At 38.7% G+C, this 27,418-nt stretch overlaps 1 protein-coding gene across 3 annotated transcripts in view; it reads left to right on the forward strand.

Moving 5' to 3' along the window:
• The window catches only part of tafa5a (TAFA chemokine like family member 5a), a 209,994-nt gene that overhangs the window by 161,418 nt on the left and 21,158 nt on the right, over positions 1-27,418 (forward strand). The window lies entirely within an intron of this gene.

Genomic DNA, 27,418 nt, shown 5'->3' on the forward strand with positions numbered 1-27,418 from the left:
ACTAATGACGAAAATGAATACACAGACATGTAAATATGTTGCTGAAAACAGGCAGATAGAATTTTATAAAGTAAATTTCATTTTATGAAAACCTGAGGACTGTAACCTCAGCAGCAACCTAAAACACTTACATCACTGAAATACTTTTGTGTCACTGAATTCCTGAGTTTCTCTGGATGTTGGTCATGTTCAACACTTGCTGCATAGCACTTGTTCTGTCTGTCGAGCCCTGAGAGCGTTTCACTTTATCTCTGTTCGTCACTATCGTGTTTATACACTGCCACTTGATCTCGGCCCCCACAAGCTCTCATACAGATAGCCAAGCAGATGCTCGGAACGGAGGAACGGCAGCTTTAGTTTACATACGAGGCAGAAGTTAACATTTCTGTGCGTGGACTTAACGGAAGGACAGGTTCAACGCTGGAGTGTTTGTGTATGTGGGTGGACATGAGTATAAAAACAGAATATGAGAGAAGAGACATCCGCTGCAGAAGTTGTAATAAAAGTTGAATGTCTCGAGGACAAAGGGGGAGAAGAAAAAGAGGGAGAGAGGAGGAAGACAGACCGAAACCTCCCTTGTACCTACACTCTCCCATGGCGCCTAGTTGTTGGGCTGCCTTTAAATTTGTCCAGGGACAAAGCAGCACAAGGTATAATCCACCTGCCAGTCCCGTTCAGCATCAGCAGCACTGTGGCAGGAACATTCTGCCCCCCACTTAAACACAAAATACCATCAGTGCGGAACAGTAGAACCCATTCTCCTCTCCACTCTTTCTCCTCCTCCTCCTCCTCCTCCTCCTCTTCTCTGGATTACAAATGCACCGCGAGAAAGCGACGTGGGTGGTGGTGTAGAAAGACAGACGCACTTGGAGAGGGAAAACAGACAGAGAGACGCTTTGGAGGCTGAGTATTAGCGAGAGTGGGAAAAAGAGACGAGCAAAGAAAGGAGATGAAAAAAAATGGAAAAAGAGGAAAGACGGAGTGGTTTTTTTCCCGCTCCCTTCACCAGCGTGCTCGCTGGCGGGGAGGCCCCAGGAGAGAGCCGGAGATTGATTGGTTCATTTGGATTGGAAAAGTGGATCTCTCCCTCCCCAAAAAAACTTGTTTCCTTCCAAACCAAATGACAAATGAGCTATCGATTTGTTGTTTACAATCCGGGGTGCACAATGCCCCCTCAGCGCGCATGATGGACCTCATAATGGCCGGGTCCCTGACGGTTTACCGTCGCCGTTAACTGGCAGCTCTCCTAGGCGCACGACGCCCACCACAGCTCTGATGCGGCGCTCCATGTAAAATGACAAATGCGAGCAAGAGGAGCTCGGCTTGTGCTTAGAAATAAATAAAAGACATATACATGTGTGGCTTGAATCTACTGTATGTAGAAAAAACATGAATCTAGCGCATTCCCTGCAAATGTTTCGATCTTTTCAGGGAGTACAAGCAAGATGTCAGGCTCCCAACATCCCAAGCGTGTGTGCCGTTGGTTCCTACCAAACACGGCACGCCCTTGATCGATGCACATTGAGAATCTACTGTAAAGGCATTGGCCGATTGACACCGCAGCCTTCTTGTTCTGAGCATTGCAACAAGCCGGAGGTCATTGTTTCTCTGACCTTTGCTATTGATCCTCAGAAATGTCAAGTTAAAAACTCCACCACCCCTCACTAAATACAGCGAACATCCACACAAGAAGCGCTCGCTCACGCAGCTCCGGATCCAGAGGGAGCCCCTTTAACCTAATTTCATTGTGAAATGTAATTATAAGACGAAATTATTGCGCGCCAAGTGCATCTAATTGTGATAGTTATTGGTGTATTGTATGTCTGCGGATGGGAAATAATGCACAAGCCCCATAATCATCGGCCTATTCTTCTGTCTTCCCAACACTGTTCATTACCATCAATGAGCTTTTGCAAAGGAGATTACTTTATTGGCCGTTTTACACAAGACTGTTGAGATGCTCTTGTTGTTTGTCTTCCTACGCACACTTACTGCATGGCTTCATTTACATATGAGTCTTTCAGCAGGGAATTACATGGAGTGGTGTTCATTGTCATTGTGTGTCAGTAGCAGAGGCTAATAGTTGGCTGTCTGTGGAACCAAAATTAGAGTTTGGGTTCCTAATTTCAAATTTAGCGCAAATTTTCACTTCAGACTTCCAGAAAATTGACAAATGAATGAGTGTTTTTATGCTCAACCATTATGCAAATATTACAAAGTGATGGAAATATGGTACCATCTTTTTGTTTCATGTGCTACTTGGAGGAATAAATAGACACAGATCAAGTAAACAGAGGAATGTTAGTGTTCTCATTGGTCCACATGAGATTTGATGTTTCCATCTGTCGCAGCGAAGCAGAAACGTCAGTGGCATTTCGTGTTGCAACATGATTTCAAAATAAATCAATCAAATTTTATTTATAGAGCACGATTCATAGGGTGGAAGTAAATCAAAGTGATGGACACGAGCAATAAAGAAAAAAATACATGAATAATGACAAGAAAACAACTTGAAACCCGATAACTCAGCATAAAAAAATTGAAATAATTCAAAAGTACAGCAAGTTTTGACGGTTTTTTTTTAGAGGACACTCGTAGACTGTTCCGAAGTTTAAGTTTTAGGTACAGAAAGCACAATGTTCAAAGAGAGTCTTGGTATTTGAAGACCCAAGGGCTCATGCAGGAATATATGGATTTAAAGGCTCTCCTAAATGGGCTGGGTATAAGCCAGTTAAAGTCTTCTGAACCAATTTCTTTTTGAGAGTTTGGACCCAGGAGTAAAGAAAAAGAATCTCAGCTCAGTTTTCATTTCACTTTTTCATTCAATTTACACTGTTGTTCTATTCAGTTATGAATGACAAGCAGATATGACATTAGGGAGCCAAGTGGATCTTCTTCTTACTCAATGGAAATTACATTATGTTGTCTGACATGGTGTAGAAGAAGCAACTTCCTTGTGCAAGATGTTTACAGATGTAACACCGAAACCAACGGAGTTTCTGAGGCCATCAACTATTTAATCAGCCTTTTTGTTAATAGCATTTCTGGCATTTCCACTCTAGTTTCTTTATTAAGCTGCATTTAAAAGAGCTGGATTGAAACATACTTGATGAGAATGAAAGGCTTTACAAGGACACACAAACAAACATGAAGTGGTGGAGGAAGTTATTCAGATCCTTTACATAACGAAAAGGTGTAAAAACAGCCCTTGACTAGTGTTTCAATTAAAATTTAATTTCCTTGTAAGTCATGAATAGTATACAGTGATTAGCCACAACATTAAGACCATCTACATCTGCTGCCAAAACACCTCTGATCATTGTTACATAAACATGGGACCTCTGGGTGTCCTGTTATGTCTGGTCTTGGGACATCGACAGTGGATCCTTTGGGTCCTGGGATTGTAGCAGTAAAAACTGTGTTGGTACAAAAGCCATTCCAAATTGAACCCATATAAGTATAGAGGTTTTGGATCTGGACCTTTTTTAAAGTGCAAAAAACAAACAAACATTAAAATCTCCATGTTTTTAAATTTTGGCACAGAAAATAATGGTCGTACAAATAAAAAATTTTGTTTTAAAGAGTCTTTAGCCTTTTGCACAACAATGTATTCCAGATTTGACCAATCTTTGCTCACTATTTTTTGATGACAGTCCAGTCCAGAATCTAGTTCTTTCACTTTTACCTGTCAGTGGTTTTAATGTTGTGGCTGATCGCTGTACATGACATTTCTGCTTTTTTGCAAGCTTTTGTTCGCATGTTTACCCGATTTGTAGGTAGAACTAGTTTTAATTCCATACTATCCATAGATTTAGATGGTTTATGTGATTCACAAACATACATAGGTTAGTTAAATTTAAACCTGAAAGTTTGGAAGATGATTAAAGGGGTAGAAAATGAACAAAAAAATGAAGAGAATATCTGTAGATTCCGTGAAACAATATAATAATATAATTTCAGCTAACTGGGCATTCACCAAAGAATCCAGCTCTGAAAGGTGTTCACAGAAGTTGAAAACCATCTTTTGACCTGGAACGTGGGCCAGGTACGGAGCCAAGGGGTACCTCAGTTTAAAGTCCAGCCACCCCCAATGTACTTTAAGCTGTAATATCAACAATATAAAAGTCATATCTTGGAACTACAGCTCCAGAGTTTCCTTTTTCATCAATTAAGTGCGACATAAAAAAGCTTGTCATAAATGAGTCCTCGTGGAGCACTCCTATACTTCAATCATGCCTTCAAAGGGGAATAATAAAAGTAAGTGACCAGAAAAATGGACTATTTGGCCGACAAAGATTTGCAGAAAAAAATTAACAAGATACCAGTTTCTGTGTCACCACAGTGTGAGTGATGGTCTCAGCCTGGACACACTCAGAAAAGCTGTTTGGCTTCGTCACTGACGTTGGCTGCGAATTAGCTTCAGACAGATTCATATTTAACTGTGATGCATTGCTTAGCTGTATGTAGCATTGATTATGTGTATGGTTCCTGTTGAATAAATAAATAAATGCAGGTTTTATTTTATATAAAAGTGCTTGTTCCAACTGGCCAACCTGCAGCATGAATGAAAATGACGCCAAGAGCTTCAGGCAGAGTCAAGCTTTAAAATGTTCTGAGGTTATCTAGAATAAAGATCGTGTTCTATAAATATTTTACACACTATTTTAGGCATGTGGCTGTCACTTCAAATGGAAACAGTTTAGAATGAGCGAGTAATCAGTGACCCTTTATTGCAGATTGAAAAGTGATCAAATCCTTAAAGTTAAGGGACTTTAGGAAAATTATTAGGCTGGAAGAAGGTCGGAAAGGCCATTTTATCACTCTAAATTAGTATTTTAACCTCTTCTGACATGATTAATTGTGCAATATGCAATTAATTACTTATACATTGGTCATAAAAGAGTGACTTACCATGCACAGAGGACAATAGCTCTTTAGAAATAGGCCAAATATTTCAGTTTTTAAAGTATAATCATGTATTTTAGCAATCAGATGCTATTTCGAGCAAACATTAAAAGGTCTCCCCAACCCAGTAATTTTCTAATTGCAGGTTATGTTTTGTAAAATACAAAAAGACAAAAAAAACCATTAAAACCCCCTGGAGTAAACTGCACTTAAATACAGTACTTGACTGCATATGCAGTTGTGAAAATATTACCCAGCAGATGACCCAGCAGATCCAGTAATTTTTGTTAGTTTTATTGTAGCATTGTAAGCACATGTACACAAACATAGTATAAGAGTCATCAAGGGACTGTATGAAAATTATTAGGCTGGAAAGACTAATTTTCTTCACTCTAGATTAACATTTTAACCTCCCCTTACGTGATTAATTCAGCAAAATGAGATTAATTAGTAAAAAACAGGTCATAAAGTGTAATTTACCATGTGCAAAAGACAACAGCTCTGTCCAAACACCCACTCAGTTTCAGTTTTTAGAATAAAATCGTGTATTTTAGAGATCAAATGCTATTTTGAGTAAACATTCAAAGGTCTTCTCACCCCAGTAGCATTCAAACATAGTTTTCAAAAAATATAAAATATCAAAAATAAATCCAGTAATCCAATGGATTTAAGTACGTAAATACAAAACAAACAAAAGTTTAAATACACAAACGGTTAATTGAAGTTTCTGTATGTATATTTCTGACCCAACAGACCTATTATGAATCTAAGAAAGAGTCAACATACATGATTCTTTTATTTTTGTGGCAAACACAGAAAATTAGGAGCTGTAAGAGTCATTCAGGAACTGTATGAAAATTATTCAGCTGGAAGTGGGTCGGAAGGGCAACTTTTTCCACTCTTAATTAATATTTTAACCTCCCCTTACATGGTTAATTAAGCAAAATTGTGATTAATTAGTAACAAACAGGTCATAAAAGTGTCATTTGCCATGAACAGAGGACAACAGTTCTGTCCAAATATGCCCAACATTTCCATTTGTACAGTAAAATCTGATATTTTAGCATTCAAAAGCTATCTCAAGTAAACATTAAAAAGTCTCTTTAACTTTGTAACGCAGGTTTTAGAAAATATAAATTACCTAAAATACATCCAGCAATCCAGAGTAAAGTGCATTTAGATACAAAACAAACGAATGATTAAATAAACAAATATGACGATAATTCAAGCAGTATGTGTAATTTTGACCCAACAGATTTTTTCATACTACGAGAAAATCCATAATAAACATATAAAAACCAAAGCAAATGCATGATTGTTTATGGTGACGAAAGCGCGTGTCTTAATCATTTCATCACAGAACAATAAGAGTTGTAGAAATAACTGGAATACCTTTACAAGTGTATGTAATCTTTTGTTCACAACCCACCGGCAGCAGAAAGACAATGAAAAGAGGCCACATGAGGTAAAAATGCATCAATGATTGTGTAGCGTTAATCTAAACTTGGCAGTTTGATATAGAACAAAAAATAGAAGGACAGGAGAAAAAAAGATTGAATCAAAAGAAGAGGAAGATTGGCCCGATTTTGATCTGTAAGTCAGCACTTTTCTGGCGAGGACTGAGATTGCTTCCTGATCCAGCTGCCATGGCAGGTTGGGAGGAAATGACATCACACATGAGCAGTGAGAATAAAGAGGAGGAGGAGGAGGAGGAGGAGGAGGAGGAGGGGATGGATCCAGGCTCAACCAAGCAGTACTCTAAATACATAACTAATGTTCCTCACGGTGCAACTAGAGTCCCGGCTCATTTATTGTCTCAATAAAGCCTGTCTGACGGCCTCTGCATCAGTTATCAGTCACAGAACTGTCTTAACTGGGTCAAGACCGCTGGGGTGGGGGGAGAATCAGTCCAGCTTTGCTTCACTTTCTCTCTGTCTTTGGTGGTGGTGGTGGCGGCACAAAGCACAGCTGGGGCCCTGCCATCGCTCACACTTAATGGAGAGAGGTCTTGGAAATTCAGAGTACCAGGACGGATATATTTGGAGCGTTTATCCTTTTGAAATGCACACATGCGGCCGAGTGAAGGACACCTGGTGCATACTGGTTGCACCGGAGTCAATATGATCCATCTGAGATGCTGCTTTCATGTTTTGATCTTCAAAAAAATTTCTCCTGAATGTATATTTTCACATTTTAAACAAGCTTTTTTACACTCCAAGCATGTTAAGCGGTAGTTTATTTGTATGGCAATGAAATGACACCTCTATCAAGTCCTTAAATGCTCTGTTTTATAGATATTTTTGAAATAGAAGGACCTTTTTGGTTTGCATTTGTCAAAGAAAATTAATAACAGAGGCGGCTGTATTGAGTGAAAACCTCTTCTGAAAGAGAGAGGAAGGAGAAAAAACTTGCAATTTTGAAAGTAGGTAGGAAAATGAAGGGTGATTAGTCTTTTTTATTGCGAGGATTTGAAGGAAAGTGCCTTGAAAAAGAAAAAAGAAATTAGACATCAGAGTAACGTGCAAAAGTAGACTCGGAGACAGCATTAAATAAATGGAATAACAACAACAGCAGGAAGTTATGGGGGGAAAGTACTTTCTCTTACTCGGGGTGAGTTTAGGAAAATGAGGGTAATTTGATGTCCTTTTTACAAAACGATGTAGAGCTGCGATTTTCAAATATCAATACATGAACAGCATATGCTCGTCAATGATAATTCAGACAGAAATGGAAAATATTCTCAACATGGAAAAAGGAAAATGGCAAAACAATGACTTTTATAGATGAGCAAACTCATGAAACAACCCAGAACTTTCTTATTATTACTGTATTATCTGTTAAGCTTCTGTTCAGCCATTCTTACGTCCTCCTGATAACGTTCATTCCTCCTCTTGTTATTTTCCCAAATCAAAGCTTAAGATTATTGCCTGCAACATTAGAAGCTTCCTTTATCTTTAGCTGGGAAGTGTTTTGGCTCAAAACACTGCATATTCCATTACTAGTTCATTTTGTTTTCTTGTTCTAATTATTAAATTATCATACGCCGTAGAAGCTGAATAGTCGATGGGTTTTTAGCTGGTGGCAATTAAAAAAAAAAAAACAGAAGAACTCCAGCTCGTTCGTACTGGCCAGCCTGCAGCCTGAATGAAAATGACACCACGAGCTTCAGGCAGAGTGTGGAGCTTTAAAATGTTCTTTGAGGATACCTATAATAAAGGTTGTGCTCTATAAATATTTTACACACTATTTTAGGCATGTAGCTGACACTTTAAATGTAAACAGTTTAGAATGAGAGAGCAGGTTTAGTCGGTGACACTTAAAGTTTAGGGACTGTATGAAAATTATTAGTGCAGAAGTGGATCATAAAGGTGGGGAGGGCTGCTTTTTTCTATTGTGAATTGATATTTTAATCTCCCTTTGTGCGATAAATGAAACAAAATGCAATCAAATAAATGCAAATGATGACTAAAGTTTACACGGTGGCTCATGAAAGTGTGATTTCCCATCGTAAATCATGCATTTAAGCAATCAAATGCTATTTTGAGCAAACGTCAAACATCAATAATTTTCATACAGTCCCTAAGATTTTTACAAAATAAACCCAGTTTGATATCATTTATTGTGTCTTTTTTCTTTTGTATCCAGCCAGTATATTTACAATTCAAAATTACCTCTCCATGTAGGACTTTTCACTGTTCCTGGTGACAATTTTAGGTGTTTTCACTCACTGTGGTCTCTTTTTTCACTGCAGTATAAAATCCTGCACCTCCATGGAAACATCACAACCATGACTAGTTGTAGGGAGGACTTAAAATTGTCATTTGTGCAGTATGAAACATTATAACAAACTAATGCAAAGAAGTTAAATTTCTTTGATTATTTATATTGCCAAAAAAATGGGGAGTGAAACTAAACTAAATGGAATCAACATGTACAACATTGTTCCAGATGCCCACGAGTGTTACCAATCCGAAATAAACAGACACTCTAACTACTATAGGATGTTTACAATTTTCATTTTTAAACCTATTTTTATACTTGTCTTCTGCTCTGTGTACACACTGCCAGTACAGTTCAACCGACAAATGACTAAAATTTTTTGATTTTTTTTTTTTTTTTACAGAATGAGGTTAGAAAAAAAAGATTTATTTTTGGCAAATTTTAAAACGAGGCATTAATAGTGACGAGATTTTTGTGAAAAATCATGACATTTGGTTTTCCAATGGAATGGCATGTCACAAAGGAGTAGTTCAAGGACTGTCTGAAGGTTGAAAAATCTTATGATTCTTTCTGCTTTTACAGCTTCTTGATCTAATACATGATGTAATTTTTAATGATTTTTTGAAGAGTATGACTTTTAAGCCCACTGGTTTTAGGTTTTCGAGAGTCAAATTCACGCAAACCCGGTGCTTAACTGATAAAACAATGGGTTTATTTTTAAAGTTGGTTAATTTTTTGTGCTGCACTAAGGATCTTATAGCAGAAAATACTGTTTGGATTCAATATTACAGTATTGTAAATAAGTTTATTTTGAGATGTTACGAATTGAATTTGTCACAGTGTACCATAAGGGAGGCATTTGATTTCGCCTGAAATTCTGTTAGCATCACAACAACAAAATATGGTGGTAAACACAGTATTTCTCTCTGAAGTATAGTTCAGTAAAAATAAAATTCAGCAGAACAGAGAACAGTCTCCTGTGCATACAAATGTAGCATGTCCATACAGAATAAATGCACATAAACGGACACACACACACACACACGAGTGTATTCATAAAAAACATATGACCTAAAAATAATAAGTAACCAGATTCAAGGGAAACCAAACAGTGTTTTATAAGCTGCCTTACACATAGCAGCGATGATTATGCTTTTATCTGCTTTGGGGACTGTACTGACTTGAATTATCATTCATGCTGTATTGCTGTTTTGCTTAATTGGAATTTGTTTAGCGGGCTTTGTAAGGGAGCAAACAGGGAATAAACAGATTTATGGGGAGCTCTGCCAAGTAAAAGGTTATGCATAATTTAAGGCGGATTAGTTTGGATGTAGAGGTCAATAAGGCTAAATAGACAAGAATCATCAACATCCAGGAAGGAGAAGGGGCATCTTGAGGGTCCGGGCCTCCACCAGCTGTACAAACTCTTTATTAACAGACTCCGAGGTGTCCTCATATGCATCCTAGAACACGCATTAGCTCACATTAACACACACATACCTCGTTCATACATCAGCACACACATGAGCAGTTAACAGAAGGCATACCATATATGTGCAAACTAATTATATCAGTGTGTTTATTTGTGTTTGATGCCTCGAGCCATTGTTCTACTTTAGTCCGAGTATGTCACTGTGTCATTTATCATCAACTTCAACGTAGTCACCTTCATTACCGCCGGCCACATCACGATCTCGACTGCCATCATAACCCATCATTATGGCGCTGCACTATCCCGCCGTGTGCGTGTCCATTTGTCAGACTTCCCTTCGCTCTTTGCATTGTTTACGACTTGTTCACTCAGCTGCTGATAATGGCGGTAAAAGCAAACAGCAATCTTTTTTCACTTACTTTAAGTCGCCTCTGTTGAGACGGCGGTTCAGTATCGGCGCATCACGCAAGGCAGCGAGTCTGCAAAACAGGCGGCTGAGATACTAAAAAGAGAAAAACTAACAATAATAATGACGTGTTGATGGGATTGTATTGTGTTTTTTTCGTGCAGAATATGACTACTTTCTTGTCATATCAGGAAGAGCAAATTAACAACCCTCCTCTAAACAAAAAGAAAAGTGAATTTGGTATTAAATTATTCCTAAAAGCTCTAAAAGACAACAGCCAGAACCTTAATTCTACTTCTGCCTAACTGCAGGTTTGAAAAAAAAAAAAAAGTCCTATCACTGAGTCAATACAGATAAGATAAGATGCAATAGGACAAGACAAGATACAATATGATAAGATACAATACAATAAACTTTACTGATCCCTCACAAGTAAATTTACATTACACGTAAATTTAAAATTACACTTGTAAGAAGCAAGACAAGAAATAAAAAAGTACAATAAGGCTACAAAATAGAGATATAATAAAGACTATGTTTGCCTTTCACATGTGGCATGATGAATATACATATGGATATGTACACATGGCAAGATGGATAATGTGCCCAATTGTAGGACACGCATATGTGAATATCTGCACATCTATAGTATGTGCATGTACTTGTGACAGACTGAAGGCAGAGCAAATGTGTGTATTTCTGTTCTTATTTCTTGCAGTTTCTGCCTTTTCACTACTGACTGGGCCTTGGGCCTAATGTGCGACTCTTTTGCAAAATTACTAAGTCTTGAAGTGGTGAAGGAAAACACCACCCAATTTCATTTAGATCTCCATCTGAAGTTTGTGCTAACCTGGCCTTTTCTGACACTTAAAGGTTCTGTGTGCAACATTCAGAACCAACAGCACCAATATCTCAGACTAGAACAAATGGGTTTGTTAACCACCCCCCCGTTTTATTTTTTATTAAACTTCATTCACCACAAGAAAAGTTGTGTACATGAGAACCAAGAAAAAAATCATTAACCCACTGAAAAATATCTTAAATGGCCATAGCAATGTGCTTTTCAAATTAAAAAAGCAATAATAACTATAAGTAAGTAGAAACAATATTTATATAGTAATAATAGTTCACCTGTTTCTTCCACTCTGTATGTGTCTGTTTCCATCTGACTGGAGTAGAACAGACATGAGCAAAGGAGAAGCAGAGGAGAACCTTAAACCAGCATCTTCGACCCTGAAAATAATAAATTCAGTAAATAGTATACATTTTTAGGGCACCAGATGAACACTGGACTGCACTTTTGTGGTGTGGGAGATTGCCCTCAGTCTTTATAGATGCAGGGAAGGCCAACAGTTTCAAAGGGAGGGAGGCACATGAACGTACAGCTCCTTAGACTTCAAATATGCAACAAAGCAACCCAGTTTACACAAAAGTATGTTTCTATTGAACTACCTGCATTCTACCTTGAAAGTTAACTTTGAAAAAAATACAAAAAACAACTTTGTTACCTGACATGGTGTAAAAGGTGGACAGTTTAAAAGAACAACAACATCTGAGCATGGAGGTAGGAGGGGAGGATGGCAACACACCCAGACACTGGTCTTTCATCCAAAAGACCAGGATATCTGTTCAGTGACTCACAAGAAACCCTCACTCTCAGACTTCAGCTTCGTTTTCTGTCATTTACTTTTGGTTTTCACTTGCTTTCTGTTTTGGTCCTGGAAATTAACACATTTTTTCTTGACACTTTTTACATGTTACAAGCTTGGTTAGGCACCAAATTTACTAGATAGGTTTAGGGAAAATTTCACAGTTTGGGTTAAAATACAGCCCTTTCACGATATGATTAATGCTTCTCCTTGATTTTCTGGGTTTCAAGGATGATGGGTCCCACCCTAACTAATATACGGTTGGCTGGCTGAAAAGGAGTGACCGTGAAGCCGTGAAATAAATAGTAAAGACTCGCTGATTACAAATGAAAATATATTCCCTTCAAGACGTAATTGAGAATGCAGTTTAGTTGTACAGGAATGTAATTTTGTGGAGACGGAGTTGAACAGAGAAGCTCAGATTGAAAAACACGGAATCGCTGCTCATTACTGCACTACATCTTTACATAGCAGACAGTTGTTTCCTGCCATACTGATGCTTTATTCATGTTCTAAATCTCACATACTGCACTTTGAATGCATAAAAAGCTCCGTGTGTTTTATGTGATGCTGTTTACTACATTTGGCATGAATGTTAACACAATTTTTTTATTCTCTCCAATCAATAGGCCACAGTTACGTGACTTGAATACAAAACTTCCATGCAAATACTGCCTGTAGGCTACTGAATATGTCGTTCTGTATTCCGGAACTGTTTCCAGGTGTATATATGTCAGAGGTTTACCGTTCACAGCTGATGTACTGGTGTCTCTCTAGATGTCGGTGTTAAATGATCTCTTTCCCTCAGACTCCTGTTCATGCTGACATTTCCTCCTCTGGCTCACGGTGCCTTTGGGCTCTCCTCCTTTGTATGTGCGCGTATCTGTTGGATGCATGCGCAAGCGTGCACGAATCTGGGGTCGCTGGTGGCGTTCGGCTGTGAGGAAATGTCAGAGCACATCTGTGAAAGAACGATATCAGCAGTACCTAGTGGCCAGTATACATGCACCCACATATACACACACATATACACACACATGCATGCACAGTGCAGAAAAACAAGCCCCGAGCAATGGAACGCCACAGTACCTGCCAGTTATGCACCACAATGGCACCTGGAATAAACAGCATGCAGGGCAAGAAGGATGTAGCTGGAAGAAGCAATGTGGCAGCCGGACTTCAGTTCAGACATTTGGACATCAGGGAACAAAGAAAGTTTCACTGCACCATGAATTCTCGGGTTTTATCGTGAGCAAATGTGCAATAAATAAACGGAAAAAAACCCAAACGAGTAAAGGAAAAGGTACAGTACAATGAAAGATTTTTTATGTGGAGGTGGAAAAAAGAAGCTATTGTAAAAGTTGTAATACTTGTGACCTGTAGTGATTCTTTTTTTTTTTTTTGCATGTTTTCCCTTTTAAAATAGATGATGTACAAAAATATAACATTTTGAATTTGAAGTACAAAATACTCAAGAATATTGAGCACAAGATTCTAGTCATTATAACATTTTTCTTCGTTTTCTGAGGAATATTTAGCACAAGAATGTCCTACGTGATCAATAAAGTTTTATCTTAGCTTAGTCAGTTGAGCTTAGCTTAGCTTAGCTTAAATGTTTATTTTATGAAAGATCAATAGTATTTACAGTAAATACTAATAAACTCCTGAGAAAAGGGAACTGGGACAACTTGCTAGAGAGTTTGGGAAATACATGTATTTGTTTTCTTAATAAGACTTGAAAGAGAACACTGATATGATCTCATATATTTAACCTGAAAATGATGCAATGACCAGCTAGCTTAGTATAAACCTTTGAAATGCTTTCAGTGAAATCTGCCTATTCCTTGTCCAGGGGCTGTGACTTCTCTGCTGCCTGGTATTCTCAAGATACACATGAAATAAACGAAGCAGTCCATGTTAATTAGTGAGCGTTTGATTTGATTTTACTGCAGTCAGGCTAGCTTTTCCCCTCCCTTTCCAGTCTTTATGCTAAGCTAGATTAATGGCCTCCTGTCTCCAGACATAAGGGGACAGACATGAGAACACTGTCCCTCTTCTCCTCTGACTCTCAGCAAGAAAAACTAAATTTATCTCCCTTGGATGAAGCAAACATCTAGGCCACATTTTAGCTATTTTATTTCCCTAAAGACAGCTTTCAACCAGGATGAAGGTGCTGAAAGGAAAAGAAAATAGAACAATAATCCATTGCAGAATGAGATAGCTTTAATTTTAAAACTGAAATTCAATTCCAAAGCACCCCAGTCTGCTGGGGAGAACCAGTTGTAAAGCCGTCCTGTCTTTTTCCCGTTAAAGATGTTCATTTAGCACATCAAATGACTGGGAGGAAGCAGTTATCTCTGTTTTGGAAAATTCGAGCAATGAATATCACATCAAAGCTACCCTTTTCTTTATTTTTTCAGAAATGAAAAAGTCAGTTATGTGTTTGTAATATCAAAGTTTTCGTAAAAAATGAGGCACATTACGTGGATCAATGTGACCGGTGCTGTAGATGTTGCATTCACGGTGGTGAATGATTATTAGGTGACCCTCTGTTTTACGAAGAAACACACCAAAATATCTCCAAACGCCCACACAAGCGTACATGCGCGCACAGAGACACACGGCCAAGGTCTGGAAATGTCAGTCAGCGTGCTATCTCATTATTTCTGCCTCTTGAAGTTTCATGAGTGCAGAGGAGCTATTTGGGACACAAATTCACTTCATCACAGAAAAAAAGAAAAAGAAAAACCTCAGGCTTTTTTTCTTTTTTTTTAAAGGGCTTGACAGCTTTTAGTGTGCAGATACTCATCAAGGCCGCCAAACGGGTGGAATAATCTTATAAAAATCAGGCGAGGCAGTAGACTGGAAGGGAACAAGCATGAGGAGGAGGAAAAGAGGTGAAGAGAAGGGAAAAGAAAAACAGGAGGGGAGACGAGATGAAGAAAAGCAAGAAACCGACATAAAAGAGCAAAAAAGAGAAAATAATGGTTGTGAGGAAGGGACAGATGAGGAGGAGGAGGGGGAAAAGAAAAGACAAGGGAAAATTAGCCGAGAGGAGATCAGCTGTGAGCAGAGGAGAGGGGATAGAAGGGAGACGGTGGCTAATTACAAAGCTCAGAGATTTATTTCTTTGCATTGGGTTTTTCTTGCACATTCCTCTTGAGCCTCTTTTCTAATTCCTGCAAGGCTCGATTCAGGTTTAGGCGAACGTCTGCCTACCGCGGCAGGTCAGATAGTACAGTTAATTATCCAGACAGAAGATCCACTGTAAAAGGAGACATGGGAGGGGATTTCCATGATGAAAGCAAATCTGCGAGTCTTAATAGCACTCAGTTGGGCCTTTTCAAGCCGTCTTTTGTTTGACTTTGTTGCCTGACATGTCAGCAAAGAGATTACTGTGCGTGTGTGTGTGTACAGTGCGAATGCTCGTGCATAATCCTTCTCCAACTTAAATGAAGTGCAATGCAGAGTGATCTTAAATCGCCAGATCATGAACAATAAAAGGGGGCAAGTGCACTTTATATTGTCCTTGCATATGTGCAAAAGCCTTCGTGCACTACGGGGCGATTTGCACACTTAGAGGAAGAAGAAGTGCAATGATTCTGACAGATTCATAGCACTCGTCTTGAAATAAAGATTGGGTTTAGTTAAAAAGGCTTTTTGGAGGCCTGAGCTGCTTGCTGATGCATTACAGAGGCAAAGGTGGGCAGTGATTTGAAAACGTGCATGTGTTGGTCTGAGCACTGTTTTTGCAAAGAGCTCATTGCAGGGAATCAAGAGTGATGCTGATTTGCAAGCCAACTGATCTGAATGTGTGACACAAAGCACAATCGTTCAAAGGGTTGTGACCGGAATAAACACATAGGAGGAGGAGGAGTACAAAAAAACCACAAACAAAAAATGGCCATCTATGTTGTTTGGTCCAATCAGTATGAATTATAGTGAGGGGAACTGTGAAAATAACAATGTTTTGCAAGCTATTTGGAGTGAGCTAAGCTACTCTACACTAAATGAAGCTTCACAAGTACAAAAGCAAATTAAACTAAGCAGTAAATTATCTACAGCGTCTAGAGTAGACATTTTTTCTAGTGTTGATATTGTACATGCTGATTCCAGATTTTTGTCAGTTTTTTACGCAATAAAGGAAATCAATGATTTGTTGCATTATCATTTTGAGTTTCAAAATTAAAGACCTGAGATGTTACTATAGAGAACAAAACTGAACTCACAATGAAATGTAGCAAGCTAAGCTGCAACAACATGGCTAATAGTTGAGCCCGATCTCACGGGGATTCGTGAAACTGTCACGTAAGTTTTAGTTTCGGTTTCGTGTGCACCAACACGATTTCGTCATGTTTTTCGTGCTGCTCACCACGAAATGCGCACCAATGTATTTTAAACGGCGGACTTTTCGTGCCACTCAGAACGTATTTCAAAAGAATGTGTATATTATATTTTTAATGTAAAACCGTGGCGAATCCAACGCTATATTTGCATGACATCGTCCCTAAACATAACCCTAATCATAATCCTAACCATAACCTAACCATAAGCCGGTGGTACACTTACCAATTTGCATAGGAATTTCAAGAATGTCTGGCGGCCGGCGGCCGCAAACGCGATCACACAAGCAGTATACGCCGATGGACAGCTTAGATCGTCATGAATCCGCCGGTATAAACCACTTTCAGATGTGATTACCACAGCGAAAAACATTTCGTGGTGAGCGGCACGAAAAACATGACGAAATCGTGTTGGTGCGCACGAAACCGAAACTAAAACTTACGTGACAGTTTCACGAATCCCCGTGAGACCGGGTTGAATAGTTTACTAAATTAAACCAGAAGCTGCTTAGTTTTTCAAAAAATATTTTTACATTTAATTAAATTTAATTCAATTCATTTGCTGCCTACACACAGTAAAAAACAAGTAATTAGACACTAGTTTGGTGCTGACAAGTTGCCACTCTTGCAACTACTTGCAAAAACAGTAGGAGGATGTTCTGCAAAGTTGTAGAAATGTTTGCGTGATGTTCTAAGGTAGCTGTGACTCAGTTGGCGATGCAGGTTGTCCTCTAATTGAAAGGTGGGTGGTTTGACCCTTAGGATCATTACATGTCATAGTGTCCTTGGGCAAAACATTGAATGTTCCCGACAACAGGCAACTCTGCCACTTTTACGGGGGAGTGTGTCTGCATGGGTGAACGAGAAACACCGTGTAAAGTACTTTCATTTGTAGAACCCAGCAACACTGTGGGAGTCTTCTATACAAGAACAAGTCATGATGTGTTACATTACATTAAATTTTTGTCTTCGTGAGAATATGTTTGGAATTTTGTTTGGAATTAGTTGAATGATGGTCATTTTGGAATTGTTCTTCTACTCATGTCATGCAACACGATATTTGGTCCAACCATGTCCTTTTCATGCATAATCCAAATGTTGCTGCTACCAACATGCTGAGAAATGCAGGTAAGCCTAGAAAAACTCTGCAATGATTAATTCATTGGTTGTTAATTATTAAACTGATGGACAACTAGTTTTTATAATAGCAATTTTGAGCAAAAAAAGTCAAAATTCTCTGATTCCAGCCTCTTAAATTAATATTGTGTTTGGTTAAAACTGAATATCTTTGGGTTGTGGATAAAACAAGACACTTGACCATCTCATCATGGGCTTTAGGAAACACTGATAGAGATTTTTCATCATTTTATGTAATTGTATAGGTCAGAAAAGTCATCGATTATTGAGAGAACAGTCAACAGATTAATCTAGAATGAAAATTGACAGTTGTGACCCAAGTGACATTGACACTTGGAAACTAAGTACCCAATGTCCTCCAAAACAAACCAAAAACAAACAAAAAAAAGGATTTGAAGTGTTGAAATGGTATGTTGTTAGCTTTGTAGGTGAACTAGCTCCTAGCTGAGTTTGACAAACAGCAGGTCCATCTTCATCCTCTTCTCATGTTACTGAGGAAGTCAGAAAAGTCGTTAAAAGTCATATCAACTAACAAATAAAATGTGGTTAGATTTCTTTATTTTTTTGATCTGTTTGCTAATAAATAAGATATGAAACTGCCATGAAAGATGCAAGAACAAATTCTATTCTCTGTAGATTTAATTCTTGAGCTACATTTTAGCTCGATGCTCGTTTATGTGACGTCTTACTCAGTTATTTTTTGTGTGTGACGTATTAAATAAAAAACACAGGACCCATTTCTCAGCATAGAGACCAAAATTAGGTTGTTTTCCACTTTTTGTTTTCTGCTTAATGAAGATATATAAAAACACAACGTTCTAAAGGTGTTCAAACATTTTGCTAATGCCACTTTTATAAAAATAAATGTGCAGCTCGGCTATACCTGATGTCCGACATCAGCAACCTCTGACACTCTGCTGATTCTGCTACCTGCTCGGGCCATATCTGATCTGTACAGTTTGTAATTATCGCAGCACATCTTCTTATCTTAGCACCATATCTGGGAGAGTGCTGAACTGCATTTATTATAGCTGATCTGATCTGTCTTTAGGCGTACTTCCTTCCTTTCTTGCTTTCTTCTCTTTCTCATTTGTTTTCTTACTGTCCTACCTACTTTCTTTCCTTCCCTCTCTTCTTCTCTCACATCCAGAAGCCCATCTTTCTCCTGCCATCTCAGGCTTGGCGTGGCATTAGACAGAATTTATTAGGCCAAGATGCTGGCTGTTGACATGAGTGTGATCTACCATTTGGTGGGAAGATAAGTGTCCCATGGAGGGTTTAATAATGTTCTCTCCCTCTCTCCTCCTTATCTCCCGCTGATGAAACCGCCGCTGATACCTTCCCTTACATAGCTTCAGACCTGTATTTGTGTGTGTTTATTTCTGTCCACTCCACGCCTGGGCTTTTGCCTGCATGTGTGGGAGGGATTTTATTTCATATCGCCCAGAAATCTAATAAGTTTCAACATAAGCCAGTGCCCTCACACCAGCAGCGGCGCAGCAGTGATATGGTCGAATGGTAACAGATAGTGTCACTATGAGCCAAGATGTTGCTGGGAGATGAGTTTAGTTAGTGACGCGAGACCAAATGTGACAGATAAAGGCTGTGTCTTAACTCGTCTTTACGGTTTCTGATTGCTCATACGATAAATCACTGTTATTGAAACAGTCAGCTGTGAGCAAAAGAGCTCACCATTCTTTTCAGCGCTAATGGTTCCTTTAAAAAGTGGAGATTGAACATATAAGTTGACGCTTTTTCAATTACACCGGCCGGCTATAAAGTCCAAAGCGATACAAACAAACATATCATTCAGAGGAATCGAAATGCAGAAAATTGGGTAGTTTAAGCTTTGTAATTGGTACAGATGCTAGTAGAAACAGATTTATTCATCTGTTGAAGAAGTTTTTGCCCTACTGTGTCCAGTTTTCCGCATTTTTGATGCCAAATGTAATAGAAACACCACCATTAATAAACATTAAAGCCACATTTTGCCAAACTATGCTTAAATACTCAGCTTGGCATGTTCCTACAGTAGTATTTACCCCCCGAAATGTAGCCATAACTTGGTAAAAATGTAAGTGTTTGAGACATTTTGAGCAAGAACATAGACACAAAGAAGAAAGGATGCTGCAGAAGCACTTGGAGATTTTCCTTTGGATTCTGACATTTTTATTTTGCTCTGAAACTGGGTCACTGTTGGAATCCTTTGCAGCGGCTGTAATTACAGCTGACACAACCTAAAGAGGAGGGAACTACAAACTTTTTTTGTGCTGTGTTTAAACATACTTGTCAACACTGGGATTGAAAATATGCCCAGAAAACTTGTCTGCATTCCCCTTAGATTCATAAAAGAGTGCACACAGGGAATCCTGTACTCACTAGTAGGGAACCACTTGTTTTAAAACATCAGTGCTACAAAGATTGGGTTAAGTTGATCTAGAGTCAATCCTGAGATCTCTGGGGACCAGACAGAGTCACATCCGACTCCCCAGTGTTCCTAATGCAATCCTTCCTTCTCTGTTGGTTCCATCTGTTGGTCTAATATTAAGAAATGTCAATCCTGCTCTTCATCTTGCATTGGCCCAGAGTTGTAACTACACCTTAATGAGAGACAAGATAATTAGAATCTTGTTCGAAAATGATGTTGCACGTACGTTGAGTTACAGAATGTCTGGACTGTTACCCAAATACAAAGTTCCTTTCATGCAAAATTTCTAAACACCATTGGAATTCATGAAACATAACAAACAGTTGTATGTTAGTCATGAGGTTAGCAAGACAAGTGGACAAGAGGAAATTGCACTACTTTCTGACACCAAACTTGAAGTGAAAACATGTTTACGTGATTCCTGGTCCCACAAATCATGTTCATTGTGCTTTTTAATTTCCTCTCTTTGTGACCAGAATACTAGTTTCTACCTCATCCTCTCATCAATGGAGAAATATTGAGCCTTTACCCTACACAACTTGCCTATTACAGATATAGGGCCACCCAACATGACGCCACCTGCTTTACTAGTTGGCAATGTAGCAAACATGGCAAACATTCGGCTCAAACATTTTGTCCTCTGTGGATATACTGCAATTTTATTTATTTATTTATTTATTTATTTATTTATTTTTTTGGGGGGGGGTTAAAAACACTTGAAAGTTATGAGAGAAAATGTAAACAGGAGGACAATGGGAGAAAGGGATAAAATATAGGAGAATCCTTGGAAAAACATTTGCTCAATGTTCCAAATATTGCTTTAAAATGATTTAAATTAAGTGTTGTGTTGTTTAATCAAAAAAATCAAGCTCTGTCAAATCAATCAAGGCCTGTAATACAGGCTTTAATTGCAGATTACAGGAATTGGAACTCACATTATTTGATTTAATTTGCCTCTTGTAAGCACAACATTAACAAATGATCGCATTAGGTACCTCAATTCCGATTAGAGCGGCTGTAAATTATGTTTCCAATCGCCATAGCTTTAGATTGTTGGTGGGGCAAATCATCATTAATCCTCCCTCGAACCGACTGGAAATCTGCCACCTCAACCTGAAACGTGTGCGCGGCTCCATTATTAAATCTTACATCATTCATCGGAGACAAGTGTGATAAGTTATCTCTCAACTGTCATCGCTGATGGGGCTCTTTTTATAGTTCCTCACTGTCAAAAACGACAACACATGCAGAGGAGACCACTCAAACGCCCACATAGCGGCACTCGTTCCCTCGTTACCAATATTTACCGGGCATCGCAATACATCTTCATCAGCTGAGGGTCACCCCGCTGGATGGTAATTCAGAAGCGAAACTTAACCCGTTAGTGAATTGTATAAGTGACCTTGCTGATGACATTCATTAGTAATGGATTAAATAACAAACGGAAGGGGGAAAAAAAAGGAAAGAAAAAAACGGAAAGCGCTCTACCAGACCTCACAATATTACATCTGATAAGTTTTTTCCTTTCACCTCAGTGAATGGTGTGTTTTCAATATGTCCTTTTAATTTTCTTTTCTTCTCTATTGCTTCCCTTTTCCATTTACAATGGCCTCTTCTACACTCCCCTTACCGAGGGACTGCCGGCTATAGATGCAGATTTGGAACAATTTCTCCTCCTTTAGATTTACATAAAATGGAAATTTGTCTTTGGCAAACATCACATAAGGACAAACTCCACAAAAGGCTCAATGGGAATGAAAAGTAAATTCATGATTAAATTCTTCAAAAAGATGAAACAGGTTTTCTTAAAAGGAGGAATCGTGGGGTCTAGTGGAGTCATAGGATGTTTGTGTGCTACGAAAGTCTTCTGAAATTTTTTTTACAGTAGATGAAAGAATGATTTCCTTGAACTTTAAACTGTAAGTGTGCAGCTTAGTGTGTGTTATTTGGGAGGATTGATTATGGGTTGGTGCTGAAGCTGATGCTAGCCTGGTTGAAGGAACGTTTACTTCTTTGTTCCTGTGATTGCCATGTGAAAAAATCAGTCTTATTTACTGTTCTATCCTCGATTGTCAAGAAACAGTATGGCTACTATAAAGCTTACTTGCAGCCATTTAGTTGAGCACAAAGGGTGAAAACACTGGATAAGCAGCTAGTTTGCAACTTTGGATAGTAACAAAATTTGTCTAACCAGCACCACTGAAGCTCACTAATAACCATTTAATATCGTGTTTCTTGATTCATTGTAAAAGTTACTGTTTTCTCTGGAAGATATAGAGGTAATGTGACTATTTTTTTTTAGCTACAAGCTGCTAGGAGCCAACAATTTTTTCTTAATGCTTTAAGCTTCATATTTATCATACAGATAAGAGGATGGTATCATTTGGTTTAATAAACTCTTTAAATGTCTGAATTTGGGGTCCAGGAAGCAGCTACAGTCATGTGAAAAAGTAGGTAGACTTTTGGACAAGCAACAATTTGTGAAGTCAGTGTTTCAAAGACAAATGACACGTAAAACGGACATTAGTCATTTTCATAATTCAAATAAATAAGAAAAACAGAGTCGTCACATGGAAAATTACAAACAGGGCTCCAGATTAGGTGCCAAAGATTAGAACCTCTTTAGGGAGTGACAGGTGGAACCAGTCCTACTCACACATTTGACGTCAAGGATCTGCTGCTCCACTCTAAGTGTGTGGTGTCACCATGCCAAGACCTAAGAGCTCTCTAAGGCCTTCAGAATAAAAGGGCTGTGAAGGCCTCGTGCCAACTGTGCAGCATGCTGGTGGATCTACTGTGCATCAGGGTTGCTTCACTGCCTCAGGAACTGGGCAGCTTCAGTCAAGGATTCAACAATGAAATGTGCATCATATCAAGGAGCGCTTGAAGGTAATGTGAAGACATCTGTCCAAAAGCTGAAGATGATCAGAAGTGGACCTTTCAACTGGGTAACAATCCTGGAAGCATCAACAAATCCACCAAGAAATTCCTGAAAAGGATGAAACTGAGAGGAAGTGAGCTGCCAAATCAAGACAAAAAGATCTGAAATGTTGTTATGAGGGGTATAAAATGGGCAGGACATACAAGAAAACGCTCAAACATCTTGCATCTGAGGGAAAATTGCATGGCACAGTGGTCACAAAGCATGTCAGGCACCTACAAGAATTAACTTCTACTAAGCTTCTGAGATCGAAGTGTACTCACTTTTTTCACAGAAAAATTTGACATCTGTTGATATTTGTGTTACATAAATAAGTAACAATGCAATTTTTTCTTATAGTTTCTTTCAAATATATCACCTTTATCTGTAGGCATTGCATCAAAGAGTATTCTTACTTATCTGCACCTAGCTGGCAACCGGTATAGTATTGTCAATGTGCATTATGGAGAAATCACTGCTGTTGCAGTGCATGTCATTTGTGTAATTGTAGAACAACAGAGGCAATAAAATGCATCCCTGAGGACCAGCTGCAGGAAAAAGCTAGTTAGAGAAGATGTTAAGGCCGGAAGTGTTCCTCAGACTCACAAGTCTGTAAGAAGTGTTTGTCTAATCATGTCCAATGGCAAATGTTTTTACAGCTTCTTTGTCTTTTATTTTTTTTGGCAACCCTCAAAGGCGGCATGACAAGCCAAGACTCTTTAATTGCTCAAATGGGAATAACAACAGAAACCTTTGGACAGCTCAAATGTCTTCTTTGTGTTCAACTCTTTTGTAGATGTGATCATCGATGGAGGTAATTACATAAAGAAAAATGAAAAAAAAGAGTCTTTGAGAGAGAATCTTGCATGTTTTCTCATACACATACATGCTTAGTGGGTTTTAGACTGTTGGTTTGGGAAAGTTACCGACATTTTTAGACACCGCTGTCCATTTGAGACATCAGAAATGTGCAGGGCGCAATTCAGTGGTATGACAAGCAGTTTAAGCAAGCCCCTTAGGGATGCAAACTCAAAGGACCAGACCTGATCAGACAGATGCCTCACATTCCTGGATGTCTAGAAATAAGATAGCCAACGAACTGTTTAATGGGTAAACTGCAACAATATGTTTTGCCCAGAAAACGGCAAGGGAATGTGCTTATGTATGTATGCTGACAACTTTTAATGGTTTTCAGATATTTTTTTTTTGAGTTGTTTGAAAATTGCTTTCTTCTCCCCGTTGTGCAGCTTCGTCCCTGAGGTAAAAAATATTCAAGTTAAACACGTTTTATATTGTTTGTGTGCGGCTAGCCTTGAGGCGGTAGCGCTAAGTAATTCAACCCCGAGTTGTACGTCAGCAAAATGCACTCAACAATAATAACGCCATACAATTTGAAGCTCACTTTTTTACGGTGCTGACACAGTGTCCACGGTACTTGCATAATTTAGCCATGAAGTGCTTGAGAAGGTATACATATTTCATGGATATCACTATACAGATATTGTTTATGGTGAACAGATATTAGCATTGAGCACCGTGCCGGCTGATAATCTACATGCAAGGTTATGACAGCTACTGAAGGTGCCCTTAGAGCAAATTTATAGATATGGAAGAGAGTACAATTCCCACATGTTTTATAAGGGAGCCATGGAAGAATATGATGTATGTATGGCCTATAATTCATTCAGGGTTTCACTGTTATCCATTAAAGAATACTGTTCTCCATCCATAAATGCATACGAATATGGGAGTGAATTTATGTTTCCTTCTTCCTTTATCTCGCACACTTCCTGTAATGGTCAAGAATGTTATCTAGTTACACTTGTCCTCTACTTTGTCTTCATCCTTCCTCCCTCTTATCTCAGTTCATCTTTTTGTCTTTCTGATTTCCATATTCAGGTAGACATGTGTTACTCGGGTGGATTTTATCCTGTAATACTTTATTGTCAGAGGAAGTTGCTGATTGCGAAGATTGCGAGCCAACCTGAGTCACAAATCTGTTATTAGATATCTTATCTTCAAAGGGGTTTTCTGATTAAACCAAAAAAAGCACCTCATGACACCACATTCACCGTATAATGACCTGTGAATTCCACTTTTTCTTTCTCTCTCCTGCCCCAGAAGTCACTATATTCATAAACGCTGTTGAGCTTTCGTGGAACAAAAATGATATTTGTTTACAAAAATAAGGTTTGTTTACTCTGAAATCTCCGCAGGGTACCTTTGGTGTCAGGGAAGTTGCTTGAAAATTGTTTTTATATCTTGAGTTATACCTTCATTTCTGGCAGTTATCGTGCAGTCTGGTGCTGGTGTGTTATCATCCCAGCGCTTTCTTTACGAAAGCCACGGGTTTAATGTAAATTTCTGATCCTACGACCGCGCTTATTGATGATTCATTCTGGCTCAACGCCTCTCGCAGAAACAGTTAACTGCATGTGTCATGTGTGATTTTCTAGAACTGATTGACTGCCGTTGCAATGGAGGATAGTGAAAACAGAGCTGAAGCTGTAGGAGGGCTGAAGGACGGATGATTTATACCCGTAGTCTATTCAAATGAGCTCAAGTACCCCCTCACTGACACCAGCTGTCATGTTCCAGAGCACTGTTTTTTACTGCTGTTAATTATGTAAAAGCAGATATTATTACAGTGTTCTTTTATACAAAACTTAGTGATGGTAGAAATGATTAAATTACATTAGATTCAACGTTATTGTCATCGTGGCACGAGTATTAAGACAACGCAGTGGAGTTTAGCATCTAACCCGAAGATCAAAACTCACAGTAAAGTGCATTATTTGCAGTACAGTATATAGATGATATTACAGTATAAACAGAAATAACAGTATGGACAGAGCACTATGAACACAATAATATTAATCTATAGATCGAGATTTACCGTAACTAATTGTTAGATTTCTTGAATACTGCTAATACTAATTGGTTAGAGGTTTCACCCAGTCATCCCTTATGTTTAGCTTTTTATTTCAACTTTTCCCTCTCCTCTTTATTTCGAAACAAGCATATGTAGATACAGATGGGTGGCAAATTAAAGGAAAAACCAGCATAACGTGTCCCATTAAGCAACCTTGTGCCAAATCACCAGCTTCAACACACCTTGGCATTGATTCTCCAAGTTTGCTGTATTAATGAAACACCATTTTTCCTTTATTTGGTCCAGTATCTCCATTAGTTGTTCAAATAAGTTTGGATCTGGTGACTGTGGAAGCCTTAGCATAGAATTCCCATCGTTTTTTACCCCTCAGGCCTTATGAATGGGAAAATTGTCATCCTGAAAGAGACAACTTCCATCAAGATTGAAATGTCTCATAGGATCAACTTTGTATTAATATGCAGTGACCATTTATTGTTAAAGGGCAAGAGGATAACCATAACCAAACCACCAGATACTCCTCCTGGAGGGTCTACAGTTCAGATTTTTCCTTTAATTTGTCACCACTCTGTATGTATACAGCGTTTTTCCATCTCAAATCATTGGGTGAACAAAGTATTTACACTCAAAGTTTTCTAACTAATTCCTAACTTCATTTTCTATTACCTCAACCCTTTGTGTTTGATGATGCAGCTATTTCTCTCATTACTGCGGATTTCTAGCCAGACTAAGACAATGCAGTTATGATATCAGGTTCAATACTTGGACACAGCGTTAGATTTTCATTCCGTGCACAATAGCTGCAGCGAGACAAGGATCTACAGGGGCCTAGAGAATAAAACTACTTGTGAAAAGAAGCAGGTGGAGGAATCACACGGCGGTACGCGTCCTCCGAACACCGACAACAGTGGTTGGCAATGAGAACAAAAAACAAAAAAACGAAACAGAACAGCACTGACACAACAAGCAGTACAGATTATCCACCAGAAGAAACCTAAAACTATTAGGGTGGACTGAAAGATTACATTGCAGCTCTACCATTTAGTTGTCACTGTATTTATCTGCGTTGTCATGTTTTAGTATTTAAGTGAAGCCCGCAGTACCAGCGAATGGAATCGGTTGAACCCTGGGGCTTTTCTGGGAAATATAGAAACTCACTAACTGCAGCAAAGCAGAACAGGCTGACACAAACTGAGTTGAAAAGATGTACAAATCACAGCATGTAGTGATGACAAAAAACTCTTGTGGAATGCACTGAATGTCCCCGAAACTGTATTTGACACTTTTTTTTCCCTTTTTATCCCTGGTGCTTGAAGCTTAATGTGCAGGGGCTTACAAAATATTTCATCCTGCTTTAAATGTTGCCGAGTGGTGTAAAACCTTCTAAATATCTCCTGTGATGTTTGATTTTATTTACCTGACTGATCACAGCTCCCTCCATTTCTCTCCATCTGTCTGATTTCCCCCATCTTTCCCTCATCTCTCACTGTCATCCCCTGCTCTCATACCTCTCAATTGTCTCTTTACTTCATTGCTCTTCATCTACCTGCATATCTTGTCTCTCTTTCAACCCACCCTTTCTGCATCC

This window comes from Acanthochromis polyacanthus, chromosome 1, assembly GCF_021347895.1.
Source record: "Acanthochromis polyacanthus isolate Apoly-LR-REF ecotype Palm Island chromosome 1, KAUST_Apoly_ChrSc, whole genome shotgun sequence".
Lineage (NCBI taxonomy): Eukaryota > Metazoa > Chordata > Actinopteri > Pomacentridae > Acanthochromis > Acanthochromis polyacanthus.